Raw genomic sequence first — 27540 nt, forward strand, 5'->3', positions numbered from 1 at the left:
ATGTCTCAATAAATTATTTTGCCTCACTAGCGTAATTTTTTTTTTCTTTCAAACAACAATAGTAACACTTACCTAGTGGACACGTGAGGCAGTCTTCTGAAAGTTTACACTGTTTATACAGTTTACTACTTGGGCTTAGAATCCACAGTCCCCTCTCTCTCGCCATTCCCTCTACTCTGACAGGGGCTGGTGTTCCGGGTGATAGATCGTTTGGCCTGTCTAGATGTTTTAGTATAGTACTCAGCTAATTTATTCACCTATTTTCCCCTTTTGGCTATTGGACCTGACTAAATCAAACTACTGCTGACTCTTCTTCCCAAATAGTTTAGACTTTGGCTAAGCACCATTTCAAAAAATAGAAATACATGAGCCATACAAAATCAAGAACTTAAACCACTGAAGAGTTAAAAAGATGAAACACTATAAAAGAAAAGCTATTCTAATTTAGAAATATATCCCCAATGAAATATGCTGTATTCTTTCAGGAATCTTAAATCAGTCTTCATGCAGAGTTTACAGAAGACATATTCTCCCGACAGTCCTGATGTGGGAAAAGCTTTTATTTTGAGGCTAAAAAAGATGAATTTTCTAAATTGTCATAGGCTGTGGTTGAGCAGCTGCATTCTGCATGGTCCCTACGCAGCTTATTCTTCTAATTATGCTGTGACAGCTTCCCCAGTGGATTAAAATCCCATACAGAGTTCTCTTATCTTTAACCTTTCATCCCCATGACTCCTTACTCCTCAGACGCCTCTCCTAATGTCTAGTTCTAAGTCTAGGGACTTCTTAAATGGAGACTTCCACAATAAAAGAAAAAGATGATTGTAGTCTTTCTCTGATCTTCAATGTCTAATTTTTACATACATATTACACACAGAAAAAAGGAAAAGGTAATCTGTTTTATAATACAAATGTTATCTGGTCCTCCATTCAGCTTTTAGAAAGTGATAAACCTTTGATGAATCTACGTGGGGCAACTTATTTTTAAAAAAGAAAAGAAAAAAAAGCAGGCTTTGCTATGCAGTAAACCTCATTTGAATGGCATAAAAGAAGGCCAGATTAGCCTAATGTAGATAATTAGTCACACAGCTGAGACTTACTTCTTAATAAGTCAAATCATTAACCATTTTTTGGGTTCAAAATCTTAAAGGAGTTATATGCCCACCTTAACCAGAAGGTGCCAGAAACTATTTAATAGTCCTTTATTCAAAATAAACATTCACAACATCCAGACCATTGGGGAATACAGTTTGGTTCATTTTGGCACTTCAAAATGATGTTTAATGTTTCTTCACTCAATCCAGGCTTGCCTGTAAGGATATGTGTATTTTTGTCTTGTTCCCATTTTCCTCATCCCCCTACAATGCTCCCAGTTTTGATAACTTGCTGAGGGTATGGAAATTAGATATACAAGCCCATTAAGAATTCTATAATAAATGTTGGGGGGATGGGCACCTGTGCACACTTAGTCGTGTCTGAATCTTTGCAATCCTATGGGTTGTGGCCCACCATGCTCCTCTGACCATGGAATTTTCCAGGCAAGTTCTGGAGTGGGTTTGCCATTTCCTACTCCAGAGGGTCTTCCAACCTGGGATTGAACCCGTGTCTCTTGTGTCTCCTGGCAAGTAGATTTTTTACTACTCTGCCCCTTGAGAAGCCCAATAAATATAGCCAGGGGTCAAGAATAACATTTCTTGATTTTTCAGCAACTACTTAAGAATTAGTCTTTTGTCCAGTCATAGGCATTGTTGGGAAGAGTTACATTCATCAATATTATGGTAGGGTTTTCTAGCGCCTAATATGATGTTTGGATGTATGCTTTTAAAGTAAATCAGGTCCCCTGGATTTAGGATGACGAATTGGAAAGCTGGAAGGTTCCCCTGAAGAGAATGAAGTGAGAGATATTAAGAAAATTCTCTGCATTCATCTAAAGGATAAATTATTTTCTCTCAGGGGAAAAAAAAAATGGGCAGAAAAGAGATGGATTCCAAGAAGTCCATAGCATAGGAAGGAAGAAGCATTAGAGAGAATGAAGGCCCTGTGCTGAGGCTGAAGTCTCTTTTCTGACCTCTACCAGGTTTCAGGGGACCTTTAAAAGGTCAGAGTAGGGAAATGAGGGAGGAGAAAGAGAACTGAAAGACTCCTGGACCCCAGGGGAAAAAGACACGGATCTACTGACATCTCAATTAAGTACCAATGTATCATGCCATGGGTACCAGTCCTAGGACTATTACTATCTGAGCCATTCTTTGACCTTTTTCTAGTCTCTCTGGATGTTATGGAAGTTGTGTCCAACAGGCTAATGGATTTCTTAGGCTGGCTTCCATGTCTAGTGGCTTCTGGCTTAGTTCAACTGATGGGAGAAAAAGGGTGGGGACTGAGGGTGGGACTTGGGAGAAGTAGAACGTTTCTCTTCTGTTTCAGAGCATCAGTGTTAGTGTGTCCCCATGAAGATGTACTGGCTACAGTTCAGTTCTGGCTTGCCAAGACCAACATGGTCCTTGAGTTGTAGTAATGCTGTCCCCTCTCCCTGTGCCCTCAGTAGAGGAGTGGAATTTGCTTCCTGATGCTATTAATACTAATCACCAAGTTGCCTAACCACTCCTTGCTTGGCTTTTCAGCTATTCCATAACATTTGTATCACGTTCTCTGTATTTCAGTTCACTATATAATACATTTGTGGTGTTTATACACTAGATGATAGGTTCATTTTTCCAGTCAGAATTTAATGAAACCAAAGACATTTTACATTCTATTTAGTCCTTACAAGTTCCCTGGAAGGTAGTAATCATTACTTCCATTTTACAGATGAGAAAAAGCAAAAGTCTATGAATTTAAGGTCTTTACTCAAAGTCACAACACTGGTACATGTTCTAGCCATGATTCCAATCCAGTTCTGAACTTAGCCTTAAATTGCTCTTCCTACAGAGGGAAATGTCAACAGCAGAGGGGAAAAAAAGCAAAACAAACAAAAAAAAAACCAGGCCTAAAAACAGCCATATAACTGCAGCATAGTTGTCCCAGGCCAGAACAGTGCATTATAGGGAGCTCCACCCACACTGAGTGCTGAGAGCCTGAGGGGAGACCTGTCCCTGCTTCAGAGCAAAGTGCCCTGCTCCAAAGAAGCAATGCCTTCTCCAGCCTTGGACACCTGCGAAGACAGCAGATCAGAGCTGCTATTAGACAAGATGTATGTCTAAGCTTAACTCTCCTGACAACCTAATTTTTACTTTTGCCATTTAAAAATAGTTCCTATCTTTTGTCATGCTGTCTCAGACTTACAGACATATTTATGAAAGGGACATTAAATTATCTTAATGGTAATAATTAACCCCTTGTATTCACTCTTTATACTGCCTATAAAACATTACATCAGAGACAGTCCTGTTTAGTTATTGGCTTCTAAGTGCTGATTTTTCACAAAATGACATGTTAGGACAGTAAAAGAGAGCTGAAAAATCTGTTAAGGGATACCTTCGTAATACCTTTCACACCACTAGAGATATTCTGAGACCTCATTATTCCAATATAGCATAAATAAGAGAAGGTTTGGTTGTTGTGAAACAAACAGTTGCTCATAACAATTCAGACTGGTTGGTTTCCATTCTATTATTAATCCTTGACTTTCTAAATGCCAATAAACTTTCTATCTAATAAATGCTCCATGTAGATTGTTACCATAAACTCAATTACAAGGATAAATGTATGTGTACACCCAGCACTGAAATTCTTCATGAGTGCACAGACTAGAAGGGACACTAGTTCTTTCAAAACAAATAAAACAAAACACCAGCACATATCCTTGGTCCAGTTTTCTACCCAATAAAACAAGAAAGATTATGCAAAAAAAAAAAAAAAATAGACATAATTTTAAAGATTTAAAAGTCCTCTGGGTTTTTTTGTGTGTGTTCTGTTCCCTACCCCCCATCCCCCCCACCCTCATCCCCATTTCTCTGAACAAAACAGCCTCTGTTGCTCTGCCAGTCTCTTCTTTTATGTGCTGCAGAACACCTGGTGGCCAATTGCTAGGTAGAGGATAATTAGCCCCTCAATTATCACCAGTTTATTTTCACCTGTTCCACAGGCAGTTCCCTAGAACTTGAAGCTTGTCTAATTAGTCTTTTCTGACCCATTCCCCACCATCAGACTCAAGAAATAGCCCTTCCACTAATTAATTAACCCGTGGTAGGCCAATCCTCCAGCTTTGGTTTCCACTCCTGTTGGAATCATTAGAATCAAATGAACAAAGAAACATCATGGGATAGGGTAATAAGAAACTAAAAAGTTCTGCCTGCCTTCTCTCTCTGCCAACCTTCAAATCCAAATTATAGAAACCTTAAGCATAGTGACATTTAGTCAGACACATATGTGCTTGCTGTTGAATGTCTTGAAAGAGCAAAATAGCACTGCCAGAATTATCAAGTTCAGTTCTCCGAAATGCCGAAGGAAATATGGTGTTTATTTTATACCCAAAAGGTGAAAGAGATCAAAAAGAATCCAAATTTTAAAATAGAGGCCAAAATCTCAACTTGTAAAGATCTTTTCATGATATTGTAATTGAATCTAACAAATTCTTCTTTAATTTGGTAGCAAATGAATACTTTTTTCCAAACTATTTTATACATATGTATAGAAATTCTTATTTTGCTCTATCACACAAGTCAATAGAGAAGTCCTGCAATGATTTCTGTAAGGTTAAGGGATGGCTCATGTTTACTCACTCATTCAAAAAGTATTATTGAATATCTACTTTATATAAGGCACACTGTTAAGCCACAAGGACACAAAAACAACAGATGGTCCTTGTATTTATAAAGCTGAAAGTCTAATATACCTCAAAATATAATCTATTTTTAAAGAATGTATTGAATCCATACACATGCTTAAAATTTGACAGAAAACATTCCTCTATGTGCTAGACATTTGTTATATTTTAGCCTGCCATTTTCTCTTCTTTCTTCCCAATAGTATTCCAAATTCCCTTGAAGAACAACTTCTCTTATGCCACATAGCTTGGTTCAGAGCTGGGCACATGATCCAGATTTAAACCAGTGAGAGCCAGGCTTAAGACATTTGTTCCACTGGTAGCTCTCTCTCCCTGTTAAAATTAGAGTATGTGAGGTCTTGAGTTAATGCTGCCATCTTTTAACCATAAGAGAATAAAGCTAAAGCTACAGTAAAGAGTATAGCTATAAAATAAGGGGAAGGAACCCTGGTAACATCCTTTAAATCCTGTTTAAGCCATTTCAAGCTTCAAAACCATTTGGATTTGGGCTTAGGTCAACTTATCCAAAAGTGTTCTAATTGATAGAAATGTATCTTTAATATCACAAACAAAAGTTTAAGAATTAAGGTAGTTATATTTTCTCTTAAGCAATTAAAGAGGACCTGCGTCTTATCTATGTGTGAACTTTTAAGCATTCAGATAGGAAGATATTTATGATCTATTCATAAGTATTTTTATACTTGTTTTTCACCTGTAAACATGCCAGTTCATTTCTAGACTGTGCACTTGCTTGTGTGAATCTGGTAAATCATATCATTCTATAAAGTGTGTTGCCAAAATGCTGTATCCTTTGTTCTTATGCCATAAAATGGACCTATAAATGGTTTTTAACACAGCAGCTATTATTCTGTCAAATCGAATAATGTTAGATGTACCTCCATGACTTCCATTCATTCCACAACTACTTACTGAACAATATAAATGTAATGGTATTGGTGATCCAAAGTTAAACGAGAAGGGTTGCTATTTTCAAGGAGCTTTTCTAGGCTCTTTAAGAGAGCATAAAGTGATATAAAGGGATGACTAAATACTGTGTGACAACTGCTATGTAGGTTTAAATCTCTCAAGTGCTACATCTAATAAGGTGCTACTCTTTTCATCACTTCTCACATCCAACCTATCAGCAAGTCCTTTCAGTATAGCCCTCCAAATCTCTCCCAGATTGGACCATTTCTCCTAGCACCATCTTGAAAACCCTAATCGAAGTCATCATTATTTCTTACCTCTACTACTGCTCAATCCCTGGGTTGGGAAGATCCCCTGGAGAAGGGAAAGACTACCCACTCGAGTATTCTGGCCTGGAGAATTCCATGTATAGTCCATGGGGTCACAAAGAGTCAGACACAAACTGAGGAGCTTTCACTTCGCTTCACTACTGCAACAATGTCCTAACTAGTCTCCTTGTCTCAACTCTTGTAACCTCACAATTCCCAGGCTATTCTCCATACAATAGCTCAAATGATCTTTCAGAGATCAGATCAGTCGCTCAGTCATGTCCGACTCTTTGCGACCCCATGAATTGCAGCACGCCAGGCCTCCCTGTCCATCACCAACCCCCAGAGTTCACTCAGACTCAGGTCCATCAAGTCAGTGATGCCATCCAGCCATCTCATCCTCTGTCGTCCCCTTCTCCTCCTGCCTCCAATCCCTCCCAGCATCAGAGTCTTTTCCAATGAGTCAACTCTTCGCATCAGGTGGCCAAAGTACTGGAGTTTCAGCTTTAGCATCACTCCTTCCAAAGAAATCCCAGGGCTGATCTCCTTCAGAATGGACTGGTTGGATCTCCTTGCAGTCCAAGGGACTCTCAAGAGTCTTCTCCAACACCACAGTTCAAAAGCATCAATTCTTTGGTGCTCAACCTTCTTCACAGTCCAACTCTAACATCCATAAATGATCTTTACACAAGCATAAATCAGGTCATACACTCTGCTGTTTAAAACACTTGAATGTCTTTTCACTGCCTATAGAGGAAAAAAAATCTAAATACCTTTCCACTCCCAACCAGGCCTTGCATGACCTGACCCTTACCTACCTTTTCAACATCAGTTCCTACCTTGTTCTCCCTGTCCACCTCATCCAGCCACACTTTCACTTTATACCTCAGAAGCACCCAAACCATTCTCATCTCAGGGTCTTTTAACTTGCTTTTCTGCCTGTAATATTCTTCTTTTATCATTAATTTGGTCTCACCTCCTCTGACAAGTCTTTCCTGACCATCTTAGCTGAAGTAACTGCCCCTGTACCACCACTCCACCAACTTCCTACACCATTGCCACATTTTATTTTCTCCACAGTGCTCATCATTATGTCAAATCAGATTCTTCATTTAATTCCTTACACAATGATTATTGGCCTTTCTCTGCCCTCCACAGGATATAACTTTCCTCTTTGCTTTTAGTCAGTGCCAAGAATGCCTGACTCAAGGTAGCATTCGGTATACATTTACTGAATGAATACAAGATTACAAATGAGACTGAGCTCAAACTTGAAAATTCAGGAAATAGGTTAGAAAGTTAGGGAAGATAAAGTTTTGGATAAATGAAACTACTAACTGAATAGAATATAGAATATATGAGTTAGAGGGGAAATTTGAAGAAAGTACAATAACTTGAGGGATTAGTTAAATATGTTTCCTGCAATATCATTCTTCAAAGCAAACTGACCACTAGACCACAGAGTAAAGTAACAATGAATAGGAATAAATTAGACTGTAGGAATGTTCTAACTAGTGACGTTGTGAGATTCTTATTTAACACTATTATCAGTTGGAAAAGAAAATAGGTATCACATTAAGGAATTGTGCACGCATGCCCAGTTGCTAAGTCATGTCCAACTCTGAGATCCCATGGACTACAGCCTGCCAGGCTCCTCTGTCCATGGGATTTCCCAGGCAAGAATATTGGAATGGGTTGCCATGTCCTTCTTCAAGGGATCTTCCTGATCCAGGGATCGAACCTCTATCTCCTGCATTGCAGGCAAATTCTTTACCCTGAAAGGCTCAGGGGAACTGTAGATAATGCTAAATTGAGTTTTGCCTTAAATATCAGTAAGGATCCAATTAGCAGGTAATAGCAATTACATCAAAAACCTAAGTTGACTAAAACTTGAGAACTGATTTGAATTCTTTTTAAAATATAAATATTAGCATAGAATTCACCTGAATTCTCATCAAGAATCACTCATCAAGCAGGAGAAAGCTAAGGAGTTAAAAGAACCAGTGGTAGATACTGGGCATAAAATTAGATACCATTTGATAATCCAAAAGAATATATATATTTTTAAATTTTCTGAATACATGAGACATTTATTGAGTGTCTACTATATGTAAGGAACTATGAAAGTGAAAGTGAAGTCGCTCAGTCATGTCCGACTCTTTGCGACCCCATGGACTGTAGCCCACCAGGCTCCTCTGTCCATGGGATTCTCCAGGCAAGAATACTGGAGTGGGTTGCCATTTCCTTCTCCAGGGGATCTTCCCAACCCAGGGATTGAACTCAGGTCTCCTGCATTGCAGAGAGAGGCTTTAACCTCTGAGCCACCAGGGAAGTAAGGAACTACATGTATGTTTATTTTAAGTCTAACTCCTCAAAGGTTCATCTCCATTTCACATATAAGAAAACTGGTGGAACTGAGATTCAACTCTTCATCAACTTATTCCCAAAGTTCTTTTTCATCATTAACATTTTCCTATTGCAAGCTCTAGCATATACAGCATTGTACAGGGATAATCAGAAAATACCATTTCAGTTCACTTAAGACGGGGACACATTCAGTAGTAAATAACAGAACTTCAAAAAGGATTTCTGAATGAAAAACAAAACAAACAAAAATAAGTGAACATTTTTTCTAGGTCACAGCTAAGAAAGCTGGAGAAGGCAGTGGCACCCCACTCCAATACTCTTGCCTGGAAAATCCTGTGGATGGAGGAGCCTGGTAGGCTACAGTCCATGGGGTCGCTAAGAGTCGGACACGACTGAGAGACTTCACTTTCACTTTTTACTTTCATGCATTGGAGAAGGCAATGGCAACCCACTCAAGTGTTCTTGCCTGGAGAATCCCAGGGACGGGGGAGCCTGATGGGCTGCCATCTATGGGGTCGCACAGAGTCAGACATGACTGAAGTGACTTAGCAGCAGCAGCTAAGAAAGCAATAGTATGAAAAAATCAAAAAATATTGACCTACAACAAGAAGGAAATATTGATAAACTAAAATTAATATCAGATTAATTTATACCAGAGAGCAAAGAAAAACACTACCTGCCAACAAACTTGTAAAAAGTAGCTTCCCTTTACTGTGACATTTAGAAGCAGATTGATGAATGAATGAGTGATTGGATAAATGAATGAACAAAGATACTTTAGCCTGTATTGTTGAAAATATCTTGAAGTGGCAGAATAAGGGCTAGAAGGAAAAAGAGATGAATTTAGAATCATTACTTTTTTCTTCCTCTGCCAAGAATTTTATGTTTCTCAAGTGATTCTGTGTTACCTTTTCAACAAAGTAAATGAGGTTTTAATTGGTTCCTTTCCTTGAACTAGAAGATAGGCTCAGGTATCACTATCACTGGGAACTTCTTCACCGGTATTTTAATATGAACTTGGACGCTATGTCTATAGTATTTTCAGCCTTCACATTTTTAATTTTTGTCAGGCAATACTGTAACAAGATCCCCTAAGTCAATGTGTTACCTGAAGGGAAAAAAAAAAAAAAAAAAAACTGAAATAAAAGAAGCATCCATATAAAGTAAACAAGTTAGAAAGGCTCATTTTTCATGTGTTAACTAGCCTCCACACAACTGTTGGCTGTGACAACAAATGATTTAATGAGTCCAATTTAAAATGGCCTTGTCTGTGTGAGATAGATGTCTTGGAAAATACTTTTTAAAAATCTCACAGCTACAGCAAAGGGTGCTTCGATATGCCCTGAGAAAATATCTGCACAGCAGTTCTACTTTTTTTCCCCTAAATTTTGTATAGGCCAGATATCAAACCAGTAACAAGAAGAAGCATAATATTTCCATTGTATATGTGAACATTTCCTAATAGCAACTATTAATATGATGTTTCAGGAATATCCACTCAAGAAACCATAAAGATTTAACAACTGTGTAGAAAAGTGATTAGTCAACAAGAGTCTTTCTGAACTACATGTTCATCTTCTCTTCAATCATTTAAACAGCCCATCAGAGTGATGCTTTGTTAGAAAAGAAGGGTAATAACGCATGTGATGAGTATACTGGGCAATGACAGGAAAGAGACTCATCCCCAGGGGTGGGCACTATCTATACGATGGCATTTGATTTTAGAAAGCTTGCAAATGTATTTGATTGAAGAGATGAAACCTTCCCAAATCTGTTTCCTGAGTTCAGAAATACATATCTTCCTCCTCATGTACATTTCTTAAGTATTTTAAGATTTATGAGCAGGTTAAAAGTGTTATCTCTGAATTCACATGATGCTTCCTTTCATATAAAAAAATACCTCAGCTTTGGCAATAGATAAAACACATTATACAGCACATGAGAGGGTCAGGTAAATTCAACTTTGTTGAATGACCTGCCTCAGCTCAAACCTCAGTGTCTTATTTTGTTCTTGGAACAGGAATAAATCTAAATTTGATTAGTTTAAATGTGTACCTTTATATTTTAAATGTCTGGATAGGGTGTTATCTAGAATTAAGCATCAAAAATAATATTGATTAGGACTTCCCCGGTAGTCCAGAGGTTAAGACTCTGCACTTCCACTGCAGGGGGCGCAGATTTGATCCCTGGTCCGAGAAGTTCCACATGCCCCATGGTTTGGTCAAAAGAAAAAAAAGAAATTATAAAGATAATAGTAATATTGACTAAAGTTTACTTAAAATGTTTTAAGAGTCCAGGAATAAGAGACATGAACATCAATACTGAAAGATTTATATGCTGAGAGCAGATGTGATTCAGAGACAGTCACATGATAAAATTATTCAAGAAGTCAAAGAAAGAAGAAGCAGTGTCAAAATATTTTCACATGAAAAAAGTAATTAACATATGCTGCATAAATTAAAGCAATATAGACAAACAGATGTAGCCATAATACAAATACCTTTTCAAACCAAGTTTTAGTTTAAATAAATACAGTTTATGCAAGGAGAAAATTTTAAACTACCCATTTACCAAAGCTATACATATGTGTCTTTCCTGACTTCTGTAACAACCACTAGGAAACCAACAGGAAAGCGAAAGGTGGAACAAATTCTACCAGGAAGACTAAGCAAATGGCCAACGGTCTAGTCTGTACAGGGCATTAACTTCACCATGCTGAGCTCTTGTGGTCCAAATCTCAGACCAGCATTGCAGCAGGCTATTCTTTGCATGGAATTGGTAGAAAACAAATTTCAAAATGTCAAATGCTGCATGCTATTTTTTCACTCCATATTTGTCTCTTCAGACTGGAATATTTTTTGTTTGTTTAAGAAAAAGAAATTTAATCTACAGGAAAAAAACAAATGTTTTTGTTTGGATAACTATGAAAATATCCTCAATTCTCAATAATATCCTCAATACTATCCTCAATAATATATATGATGCATAAGCCGCAAAATAGTTTTGTCATATTTGAAATGGAAATAGAATTCTAACCCTCAATTATGTGTATTCATTTATCATGATAAAATAAATCATTAATAACTGATATTTTCTAAGTTTTAGTCCAGCATCTTTGACAGTATCAAATAATATATGTTGACCCATCCTTTGTTCTCTTTAGCATGCAACCTGCCCCTTCTACTTTCATTCTCTCTTCTGTCATCTTCTCTGATTTCTCATTTTAATAATATTACATAAATTGCCTCATAGCATGAATCTCTTGTAGAGAATCTCATTTTTTCCTTGAGTTTTTGTTTCATCTAAGTTTTGTTTTGTCTTATGCATTGTACATTTTTTTAAAAAAGGTTTTTTTAAGTTGCTTAGATAGCAGTGCCAAGCCACTTCTTTCATCTGTTCATCTTCAGTGGTTTTATTCCAATTCTCTAATTTATCTTTTCTCTTCTATACTAAGTGAATTTTTGATTGATTCTTTTAATATCAGAAATCAGTTTGTCTCTTCTAAACTACCTATAGTTTGAAGTGTTACGGTTTTATGTTCCATGTGCATTTTCTATTACCTAAGGACACGATAGTATGGATGAGGTGAAAAGATCAAAGTTGGCATGAACTAAGCTGCAGTCTCTTCTGTAATCCCTCACTTCTCCTCTTCCAGAATTTGTTAAGTGTACTGTACTGGAGCTAAATTACTCTAATTGTAGAAAACTTGCCATTCCCCTAGAGAATAGTCTCAGACTTCCTGTTCATCTTTAAAATCAATATTAGAATTGCTTTTATCCAATATCCATTCTCTTTTAATAGTAATAAAACTCCTGATATTAAGGTGTGCTCTTGCTGATCAGAATAAAAATTACATTTCTGTACCTGTCTTGCTGTTGAGTGTAGTTACTAATCTCTGGCTGATGGGATGCAAGGAAAGTATATGAAAGCTTTCAAGAACCTTCCTTCAGAGACAGCTTGTTCTTTCCTCCATCCCACTGCTTAGAATGAGAATGTCATCTTCTCTTATAAGAAGTCAAGCCAGCAAACAGTGGTGCATCAAGAGGAAAGAAGCCTCAGTTCACCCATACACAATGGCATAACCAGGGCTACCTACTGCAATATTTAAGTGTGAAAGTAATACAAAAACACCTGAAATAGCTATTAGTTCACATTTTCTGTCATTTACATCCTTTGACCTTAACAATACAACTTCTTTCAGGGGGGAAAAAAAAGAAATCAACACTTGTTCATTTCCATGGTTTCATATAGTGAATCAACCAGTTTGAGAAAGGAAGACATAAGTATATGCTACTAAGTTTTACTTTCTCAAGATGTGAAAGAAAGAATTAATGGGAATTCTCAGGACTTTGTTAACATTCTCAAATGTATTCTCAGTACTAAAGACAGGACTGCTCCACTCTAGAATCTTCTGGATTCTATGGAAATCTTCATTTCCATGGCTGCTGCCTTTCTGAAATGTCTATTACTGTACTATTTCCATTTTTTCTTCATGGTAGTTAATGACTAGAATTTTTGGTTGAGTTTTTGTTCATGTTTTTCTTTTTCCCTTTCTATTTTTGGTTTGTAATATTAGAGATCCTGTGATATAGCTCAATTCTACATCTCCCCAAAGCCCAAGGTTCCATTTTTGTAGCTTTTGGGGAACTTGCTTACCTTTTATCTAGGCCTAGAGGTATGCAATGGCAGCCCACTCTAGGACTCTTGCCTGGAAAATCCCATGGACAGAGCAGCCTGGTGGGCTGCAGTCCATGGGGTCGCTGAGGGTCAGACACGACTGAGCGACTTCACTTTCACACATTGGAGAAGGAAATGGCAACCCACTCCAGTGTTATTGCCTGGAGACTCCCAGGGACAGGGGAGCCTGGTGGGCTGCCATCTATGGGGTCGCACAGAGTCGGACACAACTGAAGTGACTTAGCAGCAGAGGTATGTAGTAGGGAAACACAATTTTTGAGAATGGGAATCAGGGCATGTGACCTCTTGGATGGTTCACTTTAGGTATCAGTGTAACTGGACCACCTGGGGGTGCCCAGATTTGGGTATGTCTGAGAGGGCACTTCTGAGTGGTATAAACATTTGTAGACTGGGTTAAGTAGATTTCCCTCCCTAATGTGGGTGGGCTTCATCCAATAAGTTGAAGGCCTGACTAAAATGAAAAGACTGACTCTCCTTTGAATGGGAAGGAACTCTTCCTGACTGACTGCTTTCAAGGTGGGACATCAGTTTCTTCCTAAATTCAAACTGAAACATTTGCTTTTCCTGTGTCCTGAGGTTGCTGACATTTGGTCTGGAACTATACCATTGGTTCCCCTGGGTCCCCAGCTTACTAACTTCGGATCTTGGGAGTTCTCAGGCTCCATATTGCAAGATTCAATTCCTTATAATAAATACATATATTTGGAATATATATATATATACACACACACACACATATATATATATATATATATTCCCTATTGATTTTGTTTCTCTGGAAAACCCTAATACAGTTTCAGCACTTCTCTTCACTCTTAACAAAACAGTAATTCCAATGAATAAGTGAGTATAACCTCCAAGGAAAGCCTGGCTATGGACAGACATATCGTGGGACCTAGAAACAAAACCTATTACAGTATTTTACATGATGAAGCCACAGCCAGGCCAGGGCTTAGAGTCATACATATGGAGTTAGATGACATCCTACACATTATTTGTTTCACTGATTTACATGGGGGTTGATTCACAACATGATGAGAGGAATTCAGATTTACAGACATAGACAGTTTTTCTGGACTAGATTGGAAACGGAGAAAGTAAGATTGCCAGATGGCACAGAAAGCTGGCAAAGATCTTGAGAAAGAATTCATACCAAGAGAAGAAGGAATTTGGAATGGCAATTTCACAACAGGGTTTGAGGATCAGATGACAGCAAAGATATAGTGAGGCAGCTGATAAAGAAATCTCATCCCAATCTGGCTACCTTTTTGTCAATATACACTCCACACAGACAAAGGATCAGGATCATGAGTTTGAGAATAGAAAGTGAATCTCTCCCTAAGTAGCTTAACATTTCAGGATTCAAACCACCCCCAAACTACCCAACTGAGCATTAGGTATGCTCAGCCACTCAGTCGTGTCCAAACCTTTACAACCTCCTGGACAGTAGCCCGCCAGGCTCCTCTGTCCATGGGATTTCCAGCAATTTCTAGTATTCCAACAAGAATACTAGAGTGGGTTGTCATTCCCCCCTCCAGGGGATCTTCCCAACCCAGGGACTGAGCCTGTGTCTCCTCCATTAGTAGAAGGATTCTTTACCACTGAGCTACCTGGGGAGCTTCAACTGAGTATGCTATATGTGTTTTTTTGCTCTCACACTGCTGCTGCTAAGTCGCTTCAGTCGTGTCCGACTCTGTTCGACCCCGTGGACGGCAGCCCATCAGGCTCCCCCGTCCCTGGGATTCTCCAGGCAGGAACACTGGAGTGGGTTGCCATTTCCTTCTCCAATGCGTGAAAGTGAAAAGTGAAAGAGAAGTCAGTCAGTCGTGTCTGACTCTTCGCGACCCCATGGACTGCAGCCTCCCAGGCTCCTCCATCCATGGGATTTTCCAGGCAAGAGTACTGGAGTGGGGTGCCATCACCTCCTCCGTTGCTCTCACAGGAGACTGCCAAATTTTACAGCACCATGAAGATTAAAAGCATCAGAACTGAGGTGAATCAGCAGGGGCCTGAGTGAATGCAGAAGTACAAATGAAATGACATGATAGAAGCCTGTATTAATTCATGAACTTATGTAAGAAACTCTTCTGGATTTCCAAAGGTAGTTTCAGAATGGTGGGACGGTGAAAGTATTGGAACTCTTGAATGAGATTTAGAAGTGAAAATCTTCAGTTCAGTCACTCAGTTGTGCCCAACTCCTTGCGACCCCATGGACTAAAGCATGCCAGGCTTTCCTGTCCATCACCAAACTCCTGGACCTTACTCAAACTCATATCCATAGAGTTGGTGATGCCATCCAACTATCTCATCCTCTGTCATCCCCTTCTCCTCCTACCTTCAATCTTTCCCATCATCAGGGTCTTTTCAAATCAGTAAGTTCCTTCTCATCAGGTGGCCAAAGTATTGGAGTTTCAGCTTCAGCATCAGTCCTTCCAATGAATATTCAGGACTGATTTCCTTGAGGATTGACTAGTTGGATCTCCTTGCAGTCCAAGGAACTCTCAAGAGTCTTCTCCAACACCACAGTTCAAAAGCATCAGTTCTTCAGTGCTCAGCTTTCTTTATAGTCCAACTCTCACATCCATACATGACTACAGGAAAAACCATAGCTTTGATTATATGGACCTTTGTTGGCAAAGTAATGTCTCTGTTTTTTAATATGCTCTCTAGGTTGTCATAACTTTTCTTCCAAGGAGTAAGCATCTTTTAATCTTACGGCTGCAGGCACCATCTGCTGTGATTTTGGAGCCCCCCAAAATAAAGTCTGTCACTATTGCCATTGTTTCCCCATCTATTTGCCATGAAGTGATGGGACCAGATGCCATGATCTTAGTTTTCTGAATGTTGAGCTTTAAGCCAACTTTTTCACTCTCCTCTTTCACTTTCATCAAGAGGCTCTTGAGTTGTTCTTCACTTTCTGCCATAAGGGTGGTGTCATCTGCATATTTGAGGTTATTGATATTTCTCCCAGCAATCTTGATTCCAGCTTGTGCTTCTTCAAGCCCAGCATTTCTCATGATGTACTCTGCATATAAAAGTTAAATAAGCAGGATGACAATATACAGGGTGAAAATCTTGGGTACTGCTAAATTGACTGCATTCATACCCAAAGATTAGTGAGATTTTGGAATGTTTGGGGGATAATATGTGTCTTCTGGACCTCCCACAGTACTGTCTTAGACACTAAAATCAACCTGCATTGTTCTACTTTCTCTTTCAGAGAAGAGTGTGGGGATCTAAGAGTCAAAAGAATTTCATATACTTCATATCTTATTCTACTTGATACTTTTATGATTAACATTCTAATTAAGATGGAGACTTTTTTAAGATTCAGGGAGTGTTTTCTCAGATTTAACTTCTGCCACGCGTAGTTCTATCCCAAGCCTTTAAAGAAACTTGATGGGCATTATAGTAAGATTTTGAGAAAATTTTTCTCTCCTTTTTCTCATCTCAGTCTACCACCTTCCGCTTGCCATTGGAAATGTCCTTGTCGATCTTGCTTTCTTGCATTTTGGCACACGATAGTAGACAATGATGGAGAAGGCAATGGCACCCCACTCCAGTATTCTTGCCTGGAAAACCCCATGGACGGAGGAGCCTGGTGGGCTGTAGTCCATGGGGTCGAGAAGAGTCGGACACGACTGAGCGACTTCAGTTTCACTTTTCACTTTCACGCATTGGAGAAGGAAATGGCAACCCACTCCAGTGTTCTTGCCTGGAGAATCCCAAGGATGAGGGAGCTGGTGGGTTGCTGTCCATGGGGTCGCACAGAGTCGGACACAACTGAAGAGACTTAGCAGCAGTGGACAATGAAGGAGATTTTAGGTTCTCAAAGGAAAGATGCACAGTGGTGTTAAACCCCTTTCCTCCTTCAGCATTTAAAGCCAGAAGTGCCTAATTTGTTTCAGTTTTGCTTGTTGAAACTGATCAATCAATAAATGTCTTTTAGACACCAATGTGACTAGCACTGGGCTTCTGGGAACTTAGTGGTAAACTAGGCAGACCCAGTCCCTTCTCTTGTGGAGCTTGCAAACTGGTAAAGGATAAACACACAGAAGTACAGGTTCACAGAAATCTATAATACAATATGCAAAAGAAATAATAAAAATACTATATTTACAGTGTAGTATAGTGTAGTAATATATAATATAGGAGTTAAAAGCATGAGCCCTAGAGTCAGACTGCTTTTGCTTCAAACTTTAACTTTGCTACTCGTATATTATCTTTTTAATCTGTCATGTGAATAAAATATAAGCATAAGAACATACACTAGGTGCTAAATAATTCTTGGCTACCATCATTAGCTCTACATTTTCTCTGGAGTTGTCTGTTTTTATATTGCTATTATGTGTGTACTGTCTCTCCCATGTATTGTTCTAATTGTTATTATTCTTATTGTTTATTTAAATGATCACTATCACCTGAAATCTCTTCTTCTAGCAGCATGCATTAATTTTTCTGGGATTTTATTTCAATCTTCTTTTTAAAGTCCTAGGGCAGAGATTCCCTGAACATGTTACTCACCAGCAATCTATTGCCTGATAATCTGAAGAGGTAAAGTGTTGTTGTTGATCTTGTTCCTTCTAAAAGTGAGTCCATTGCAATCATTATCCATTCACCCAGGCCCAGTGCCTCCCTTCCCTGTTTTCCTATCAGAGTCCTGTTATGCCCTCAGAAAGACTCATGGCAGACTCTCTGCTACTTTTAGCAAGTTCAGTGATAGTATCACCAGAAGGGCAACTGTCATTAGTGTCTCAAACTTGATGGGCATTACTTGATCTTTGAACTTGTGCGTCTACAGAATCAACAAACTGAAAGTACTTATCGATGACTCACCAGATCCATTCCTAACAGTAATATATTTTCTACATAACACGAAGACCTTGTTTGTGTATTTCCTTGTTTTAAAATAAAATTAATGTTCTTATTGAAACCCCTGTTAATGCATATCCCTGATGTGGGAAATCAACCAACGAGAAAAAATGATCTTATCTCTCTCTTACTGTTTGGCAGTTTTAACATGCCCAAACAGAAATCCTGGTGGGAAAAGAAACTGTCTTGCTGTATCTATAATTTATCAACATGGAAACATTATGGTTCTAGTCATAAAATTTGAGAGGTCAGTCTTATCTCCACAACTGTGCTCTCAAGATTTTCTAATAGAAGGAGATGTATTTCATAAGAGTAAATCTAATTACCAAAAGTTGGTAAGAGGAGAGGAGATGCAGATACAGAACATTTTGTGAAGATGCAAGTATAAACTTTAAATTGGGGAGAGTGATTACAGGGCATAGGCAGAGGAAGTAATAAAGACAGAAGTGGCAGCCTCAAAATGTTTACATGAGAGAATGAGGAGCAGCAAACAGGTTAGAAGAGGGGGGGTAGAGGTCTGGTTCTGAAGCTACAAGGATGCTCCTTCATTTAGAATAGATTTAATTTGGGGTCAAAGAGACCTTGGGAAGGGCTGCACCTTACAAATACCTCTTTGATTTATGTACTAGGGAGGAGAGAAAAAGGTCATGAAAGCATAAATATGATCTGCACCAAGATATGTATTATGACAGAGCAGATCATAAAGTTACCAAACATAACACAGCCCTTCCCTATACTGGAATACCCTGTCTGGGAAAGTATATTATTACTACTGAAGGTAACAAAATGTTCAATCATTTACAAGGATTGGCATGGGCTCCAGCCTCCATTCTCATCCTGTGCTCATTCTTAGGCCATTTTTAAAGACCATTCAAATGACAACCAACAATTCAGCAAATATTTCATAAGCATATCTACATTTTCCCAGATTACAAAAGCCCAATTCATGCAGCACTATTACTATAATTGGCTTGTTACACACCTATATCTTCCTCTCTAGACTGAACTGTACAAAATTGGAGAGACTTTCTTGGTATCACTAGGAATGATAATAATAGCTAACATTAATTTATCACCTACTTTTTGCCAGACACTGTACATTTAACATTCTTAACAACCTGTAGAGTATTTGTTCTTTCACTTATGCATACGGTTCTATTTTGGGAGTACCTGATTGGGTTGAGTACTGTGCCAGACTTTGTAACTAGATTAGCAAATAGCACACAAGCAGGCTCAAACTTGATGACGCTTACCTTCTGGTAGGGGAAATAGGCGATCAATAAGAAACAATCAGACCCCCAAAAAAGTGAAAAAGATATTGGCAAAGAATATCTATTAAGGTAAATGAGGTCAGAGAGTAACTGGATGATGAGGGAGATGGTAAGCAGAGGGCTACTTTAGATAAAGTGGTTCATAAAGTCTTCTGAGAGAAAGTGTTGTTGAGGTCAACAAGGAAATGAGACTATCATGTGACAGTGTGAAAGACTAATATGGAAAGTTACTCATCTTGCTTGAAAGACAGAAAATAGTCCCCTCAAAGCAAGCAACTAAGTGGTCAGAATGTTATGGATGGGTAGGGAGGAGTCAGATCTTGTAGGTCTTGGCTTTAGGCCATTGTAGGTAAACTGAATTTCATTCTATGAGCAATAGAAAACACCAGCACATTTATCTCCATTTAATCAATTTATAGTTGAAGTTTGATGTCAAAGACATTAGTTCTTGATCTTGATTCCGGCCCAGTACACAGAACATTAGCCATCATCATCCCCACCCCCTCAATAATCATATTGTCACCATTATTTTACAGATAAGGAACTCAAGGTCTTTAAATTCTGAGAAACTTGCCCAATGTCACAGCCAGTGAGTAGAAGGGATAGCATTTGAATTCAGGTTCTCTAACTCCAGAACTAAGGTGCTTTACCTCAGCACCTATAGTTTCTAGCAGGTGGTAGACATTTAACAATTATTTCCTGAAAAATAAATAGAACAATAAGTATACGACATTGTATTCGACTCTGAAGCAAACTGATAAATGAGTAAAATAGAGACCCAACTGTTAAAATGCTTAAAATGGAGATAAAGTAGGGATTACAGATTAATCAAATGTACAGATAACCATACTACAAGGCAGATTTTTGTTTCTTATTTTTAGCAAATATTTTTTGGACTCCTGATATCTGTCTCTATGTCAAGCTCAAAACCAAGAGAAGAGAATATTGTCAACAGTATTAACATAACTGCAACTGAAGGCCACACACCGCAACTAGGAAGTAGCCCCCACTCTCTGCAACTGGAGAAGGCTCGTATGGAGCAATGAAGACTTAGTGCAGCCATAAATAAATAAATATAGATAAATCTTTTTAAAAAAAGGCTTCATGGAAGGACCTTGAAAGACCCTGAAAGATGAAGACAATTTTGGGGGGAGACTGCACCAACTGCCAGGTAGAACTTCCCTGACCAGGGATCAAATCTGTATCCCCTATAGTTAATGCATGGAGACTTAACCCTTGGACCTCCAGGGAAGTCTGAGGAAGACAATTTTGACACATGAAACTGTGAGGACAGTGGGGAGCATTCTAGACAATGACAGTGTAAAGGGAGGCACAGAAGTAAAAGAATTTAAGACCTATTCACCAAAGAGTCAATGGTTCAATTTAATCTGAAAAGAAAATGCATGTGTCAAGAAACAGGAGAAAATCTTGAAAAGGAAGTTTGTGGCTATATTTTGAAAAAAATTATATAGTAGACAGGTCTGTTCTCCATAGAACATTCCCTAATAAACTTCAAATGCACTTCAGACAAGGAGTTAAAGAATAGAGGATTCAGGTAACTGATAAGTTCTACGTACTTAAAAGACTTGTCTTGGTACAAAGAAAGGAAGAGTATGAAATGGTCAATATCCATTCTTAATATCCCTTCTGTTGTTTATATTAGTTCCCTGAGAGAAGGTGAGATATTGTCTTGTTCACTGCATCGCAAGATAGCACCTAAACACTTTCCACAGGTAGGTGCTCAGTAAGAATTTGTTGAGTGAGTATGAGGATGACTAGTACAGTGTTTTGATGACTTTCTGCCACAAAACTTACATTTGTTAGGAATTAGGAATGATATTTTAAGTCCCTCATCTAGTGACTTGCAATAGGGCAATATCACCCATAAAAGGTGTTTTAAAAAATATGAAGGTGTTTCTGGTAATAATAAGGAATAGGAGACATCAATGATATTTAATATGTGAAGGCCAAAAATGCATAGGAATATTTTACATAACATAGCATTGTTCTTGCAGGTATAGCACTTGGGCTTCCCTGATGGCTCTGATGGTAAAAATCTGCCTGCAATGTAGGAGATCCAGGTTTGAGCCCTAGGTCAAGAAGATACCCTGGAGAAGGGAATGACAACCCATTCCAGTATTCTTGCCTGGAAAATTCCATGGACAGAGGAGCCTGGAGGGTTATAGTCCATGGAATTGCAAAGAGTCAGACACACAAGAGCTACTAACCCTTATAATCATCCGAGTTTTATACCTAATCCCATTTTACATGTAAATACAAGTAAGTTGTATACAGTTTTATGGGAGCTTGGAAACAGATACTTCAGTTGAGCATCTGATAAGAACTTAGCCCTTGTTGAAACCTTGATTACAGCCTTAAGAGACACCCTAACCAGAGTATCCAACTATGGTATGCCCTGATGCCTGACCCACAAAAGTGTTAGTCACTCAGTCGTGTCTGACCCTTTGCAACCCCATGGACTGTAGTTTACCAGACTCCTCTGTCCATGAAATTCCCCGGCGAGAACACTGGAGTGGGTTTCCATTTGCTTCTCCAGAGGAACTTCCCGACCCAGGAACTGAAACCAGGACTCCTGCATTACAGGCACATTCTTTACTGTCTGAGCCACCAGGGAAGCCCACAAAAGTTAAGTGATATTATATAAGTTGTTTGAAGCCACTGAGTTTGTGGTAATTTGTTATGAAACAATAGAAAACTAATACAGATAGGATAAAAAAAATTTGCCCTAATTTGTATAACTAGTAGGTGATGAATGTTTAAAAAAAAAAAAAAAATCAAGCACAGCTCTGTGTCCAGTGCCAGTGCTTTTTTCAATTATCAGAAACTTTAAGACTGAGGGGAGAAGGGAGGTTAAGATATTTCATGCCAAATACTTTCAAGATACTAATTAAAGTGAGAAGAGGCAATACACCAAGAGTGGGATGTAACATACTGTTAGGATGCCCAGGAAAGTGGTCTAGACTGAAGATACAGATTTGAGAGTCATCATATTATAAATAGTATGTAGCCAAGAACATGAATGAAAACATCCAGAGAGTGGTAAAGTTGTGAAGAACTAGAATGAATATTTAAGGGATGAACAGGCATGAACTTAGAGAAGAAAGAGGAAAACTCAAGAGTTGAGTAGGAAACTAGAAAAATGATACCTTAGAAGTTGAAGATACATTTTCTAAAAACAGAAGTCAGTGCCACATGCCAGCGAGGCAGCAGATACAAGAAGGCTGAAAAAGACTTGTGAGGTTTAACTATGAGGAAGCACAGGGGTCAACAAATTGGGCTTGGAAATCTTCACACATCTTTGATCAGCATACTGAACAGGACAAGGTTTAGAATGACACAAGGTACACTACTTTGGCACTCTGTATAGATGAACACAGATCGGTTCACTTCAATTTAGCTCCACAACCATCACTGAACATCTATAAGTCAAATAAACTACCTCAGTACAATTGGGCAGATTCATTCAACTATACCTCATTCCACTCACACTTTTCCAGCTTAGTGAAAATAATATCAAAACTTTATCAAACTTTTGCTGAATTTAAGACAAGATATATGTACATATTTCTCCTGATCAATAGCTCTGCAGCCAGTCTCCCATGTGGATTCTAAGAGTCTGCAGAAGTCCTCTCATATGAAATTCTAATTACTTTTTATACCTACGGGAAATAGATGGGGAAACAGTGGAAACAGTGTCAAACTTTATTTTTCTGGGCTCCAAAATCACTGCAGATGATGACTGCAGCCATGAAATTAAAAGACACTTACTCCTTGGAAGGAAAGTTATGACCAACATAGATAGCATATTCAAAAGCAGAGACATTACTTTGCCAACAAAGGTCGGTCTAGTCAAGGCTATGCTTTTTCCTGTGGTCATGTATGGACGTGAGAGTTGAACTGTGAAGAAGGCTGAGAGCCGAAGAATTGATGCTTTTGAACTGTGGTGTTGGAGAAGACTCTTGAGAGTCCCTTGGACTGCAAGGAGATCCAACCAGTCCATTCTGAAGGAGATCAGCCCTGGGATTTCTTTGGAAGGAATGATGCTAAAGCTGAAACTCCAGTACTTTGGCCACCTGATGCGAAGAGTTGACTCATTGGAAAAGACTCTGATGCTGGGAGGGATTGGGGGCAGGAGGAGAAGGGGACGACAGAGGATGAGATGGCTGGATGGCATCACTGACTCAATGGACGTGAGTCTCAGTGAACTCCAGGAGTTGGTGGTGGACAGGGAGGCCTGGCGTGCTGCGATTCATGGGGTCACCAAGAGTCAGACACAACTGAGCGACTGAACTGAACTGACAGCTGCAATACAAGGAATTTAGCAAGATTATCTTAACTGCAAAATTATGCCCATCTTATTAATTTCACTGTAGCCCCCAATTTTTTCCTTCCTTTTAGATATATGTTCTGGTTTCTCAAAATCAGAATAAAACTTTTAACAGTAATATGAATTTACAATTAACCATAACCATGTTATGCCTGCTTATATATATATTTTCAATCCAATTAAGAAAATTGCTATTTTCCAGACATTTCTGGTATCAGCCTGGAGCAATGTACAAACCAACAGGGTTGTTTTTGTTTGTTTTTTAAGTTTTGCCTGAAGGCTGAGAATCCACTAACCTAAAAGTGATGGCCACTGATATGGAGCAGGGAATGAGATAAAATAAAATATCCAGAATAATTGAATGCTTTCAAGTAGCATTAATTGATCATTAAGTAGAACAAATCTCCAGTGGTTCTGGAGAATGACATATCTGTGTAACGTGATTATGAAATTTAAAAATGTAAAGCATATCCATGCCTAAAAGCTAATCTCTTATACAGAAAAATTAGTGATGACTATGACTACATTAAATGTAGATCATACATTCAGATTAGAAATGTTATGTATGGTTTAATATGAAGGTAGTAAGAATGTGAATGTGGAAAATTACAAATTTGGCAAAGATTTAAAATTAACAACAAATCTACAAAAAAAAAAAAAAAAAAACCTTAGAAAGCAACTACCAAATGTACCCCAGTCAAAATTCCATTTTCAATGTTCTGTTTCATTTGTTAATATGCTATGAACACCTAGAACACCATCCGGCATATAATAAGTGTTCAAAAATGGTGCTGGCAGAAGTGGAAGTTTTGAGAGGAACACACACTGCTGGGGAGAACAATTCCAAAATGATCAATTCAGGAAGGCATCAAAATCAACTTTCCTCCTCCATGACAGAGACGGCCACCTCAAGGAAGACATAGTATGTGTGGGTTGACATGACACATCTAAACAGTTAACCTTGGAACTGGCACATGATTGTCTCAATCATATTGGTTGTCACTTTTATTGTGGGTTTTTTTTTTTTTTTTTGGTGGAATTGTCTTAAATACAGGTCATTTCTTGACAGAGGCTGCTCTCCTCTCCAAGCAAAAGAGCTATAAAAAGCTTAATATATACCCTGGCTACAAAAATGGCCCAAGTTCAAGCTGCTATAATATCATACTTTAGAGAGAATGGCTTAAACAATATGGATCCTAAAGGAAATCAATCCTGAATATTCATTGGAAGGACTGATACTGAAGCTCCCAATAATTTGGCCACCTGATGCAAAGAGCCAACTCATTGGAAAAGACCCTGATGCTGAGAAAGATTGAGGGCAGGAAGAAAAGGGGTCAACAGAGGATGAGACGGTTGGATGGCATCATCAACACAATGGACATGAGTCTGAGCAAACTCTGGGAGACAGTGAAGGACAGGGAAGCCTGGTGTGCTATAGTCCATGGAGTCACAAAGAGTCAAACAATTAGCAACTGAACAACAACAATTTGGCTTAGAATGACTGATTGCATTGTTTTAGTGTTGGAAAAAATTATTTCAGCTTTACACATTAAAGACTTCTCTAGATTATCAATAAAATCATTTGTGTTATATACGTTTCTAGGATTACTGTAAAATTTGGATATACTCTATTCAGTTTCTTTTCTATGTGGGCTGTAGATTTCAAAGCATTTCCACTTTTCCTTGAATCAACAGTATTATTTCCCAGTTTTCTATCCATATAAAGAATTGTGATTGCTGTGTTATCTTCATGTAAGCAAATATTTATTCTTAAACATCTTTCAAATTATGTTCCCAGAGTTCACGTCTTCATTAAGTAGATTATAAAAAGAACCTGTGTGCATGCTCTGTCACGTCAGTTGTGTCCGACTCTCTGTGACCCCATGGACCATGGACCACCAGGCTCCTCTGTCCATGGGATTCTCCAGGCAAGAATACTGGAGGGGGTTGCCATTTCCTTCACAAATCAAAGAACCTATTCAGTACTTTTACTTGAACTTTATCTCTTTCTCTTAATGAATTTTTGTATCTCCTGAAAAACTTCTGCTGTTATTTGCTTCTCACCATCAGAATAAATTTTTACTAACATCACTAAACTCTGTCATTTTCAAATCAGATTCTATTAACTTTTATTTGAATTTTCTCCCAATTCATAAAGAAAATACCAACACAATACTGTAAAGCAATTATTCTTCAGTAAAAAGATGATAAAATATGGTTTTTATATTCTTCCAAATAGAAAGGCTGCAATTTCCCACTTGTTTTAGTGAAACATTCCAAATGTTTTCAGAAGACAATTAATGGCACACTCAAGCTTCAATTATTTCAATAAACTTTTTGCATATTATAACTCTTGGAAAAAAATATAAGTTGCACGTGTTTAAAATACTCTTATGAGGTGAATCTGGAAAGAAAACATAGCTGTTGAAAAATAGTAAAGTAGTCAAAAAATTTCATTTACTGTCACAGTAGCTTTTTCTCTGACAAGACTAAGGAAATGAGCTGGCATGGCACATCTTCTGCTTACTTATTAAAGTTTTTAAAGAGTGTTTGCAGCCCTTTGTCCTCACCTTTCATAACAGCTGCCTAGACAGAAAATGTATTGCTAATATTTTTCAGCAGCTGGTTTTTGCATTCCAGAACTTGTTTCATTTTTTAAAATTCAAAGTCAAACATCAAGATGGCTTCCAATGGACAAAAAAATATTAAAAACTATTCATTGGGTCTTTGTTGTTGTTAATTACTAATCAATGTTTCATATTCAGTTTAGAATATTTAAAAAGAATATTTGGTGTCTTTTCCCCTTAATATTGTTTATCTTCTCATTTTGTACACATTTTCCCATTATTAAAGTTAATTCTCCTTAAACTGTTTCAGATATGTCACATTTACTTTTTTCATTTTGACATTTCCCAACTACTTATGTAAAAATGGTCAAGTTTAACAATTTAGAGAAAGACAGTCTTTATTGTGAAAGCTGAAGGGCAAATGTCCTTCACTTAAAAATTTAATAATCCTAATTAATTTTGTTAAGCTCTTCAAAATAATACTTAATGTTCTTTCTTATCTTTTATTCAAGACATTAGTGTAGTGGCATTTGTAATTGATTTAATTTTTGGTAATCCAAGTAAATATAGATTTCCTGTGCTCTGTGGAGTCTTCATGACTTTCAAGGGTTCTCATTATATACATCTGGTCTGGAAACTCATCTGTTGTAAGTAATGACTGTCTTGTTAAAAACAGCTTAAACAAGAGACATAAGCTTTTAGTCTTGCTATATACAAGCCAGGATCTACAGTAGTTTAATCATTTACTTTTCATAATATCTCCTTGAGTTTTTTTTTTTATGATTTTATGTTCTATTTACTTCTCTGTGAAGTTATTAATTTTAAGCAAATAATCTTTTTTACTAAACAATGTTGAGTGGAATTATTTCTTAATAAAGAAGATTACAATGTTTAAAGATCATAATTACTGAACGCAGTGACTTCATCAGTATATAAAGCTGTTCCTGACCTTTGTGTTCCTAAAACTCAGTTCTCAGTCTTGTTCCCTATCCTCAGATTTACGCCTGTCTCCTAAATCACCCACTTCCTTTCTAAGGTAACCTGTGTAAGTATCCCCCCAGACTGTGTAAGTATTGTGTAAGTATCCCACCAAATGGGAAAAAGTATCACCATTTTCCCACAGAATCTATAGAGGAGGAACCAAGAAGGAGGCTTTGGCCTACACAACTCACAAAACACTACAGGGCATGGGCCAACTCTCCAAGAAATACAATTTTCTTTGCAATCTTACTACTAAAGGCAGAAGGAATGACTTTTGTAACCAAACTACTCACAATCCAAGGAAAAATATTCATTCGTGATGGCAGTATAGTCTGAATTCTTAAAGAAGCCTGCCTATCTTCCCTTGAATTATGCAAATTGCATCATTATGTAGAGTCGAGCACATTCCTCTTAATGGCTTTCTCTTTTAGTTCAG

General features: G+C 38.0%; 1 long non-coding RNA gene across 1 annotated transcript in view; it reads right to left on the reverse strand.

Annotated features, from left to right (window-relative positions):
* Positions 1–607: 607 nt before the first annotated feature.
* LOC109557069 (uncharacterized) overlaps positions 608–27540 on the reverse strand; it is a 176911-nt gene continuing 149978 nt past the window's right edge. The window contains exon 6 of the long non-coding RNA XR_011565838.1: positions 608–3151. This is a non-coding gene — a long non-coding RNA (uncharacterized lncRNA). The remainder of the gene's footprint in view (positions 3152–27540) is intronic.

This window comes from Bos indicus, chromosome 3 (genome assembly GCF_029378745.1).
Source record: "Bos indicus isolate NIAB-ARS_2022 breed Sahiwal x Tharparkar chromosome 3, NIAB-ARS_B.indTharparkar_mat_pri_1.0, whole genome shotgun sequence".
NCBI lineage: Eukaryota > Metazoa > Chordata > Mammalia > Artiodactyla > Bovidae > Bos > Bos indicus.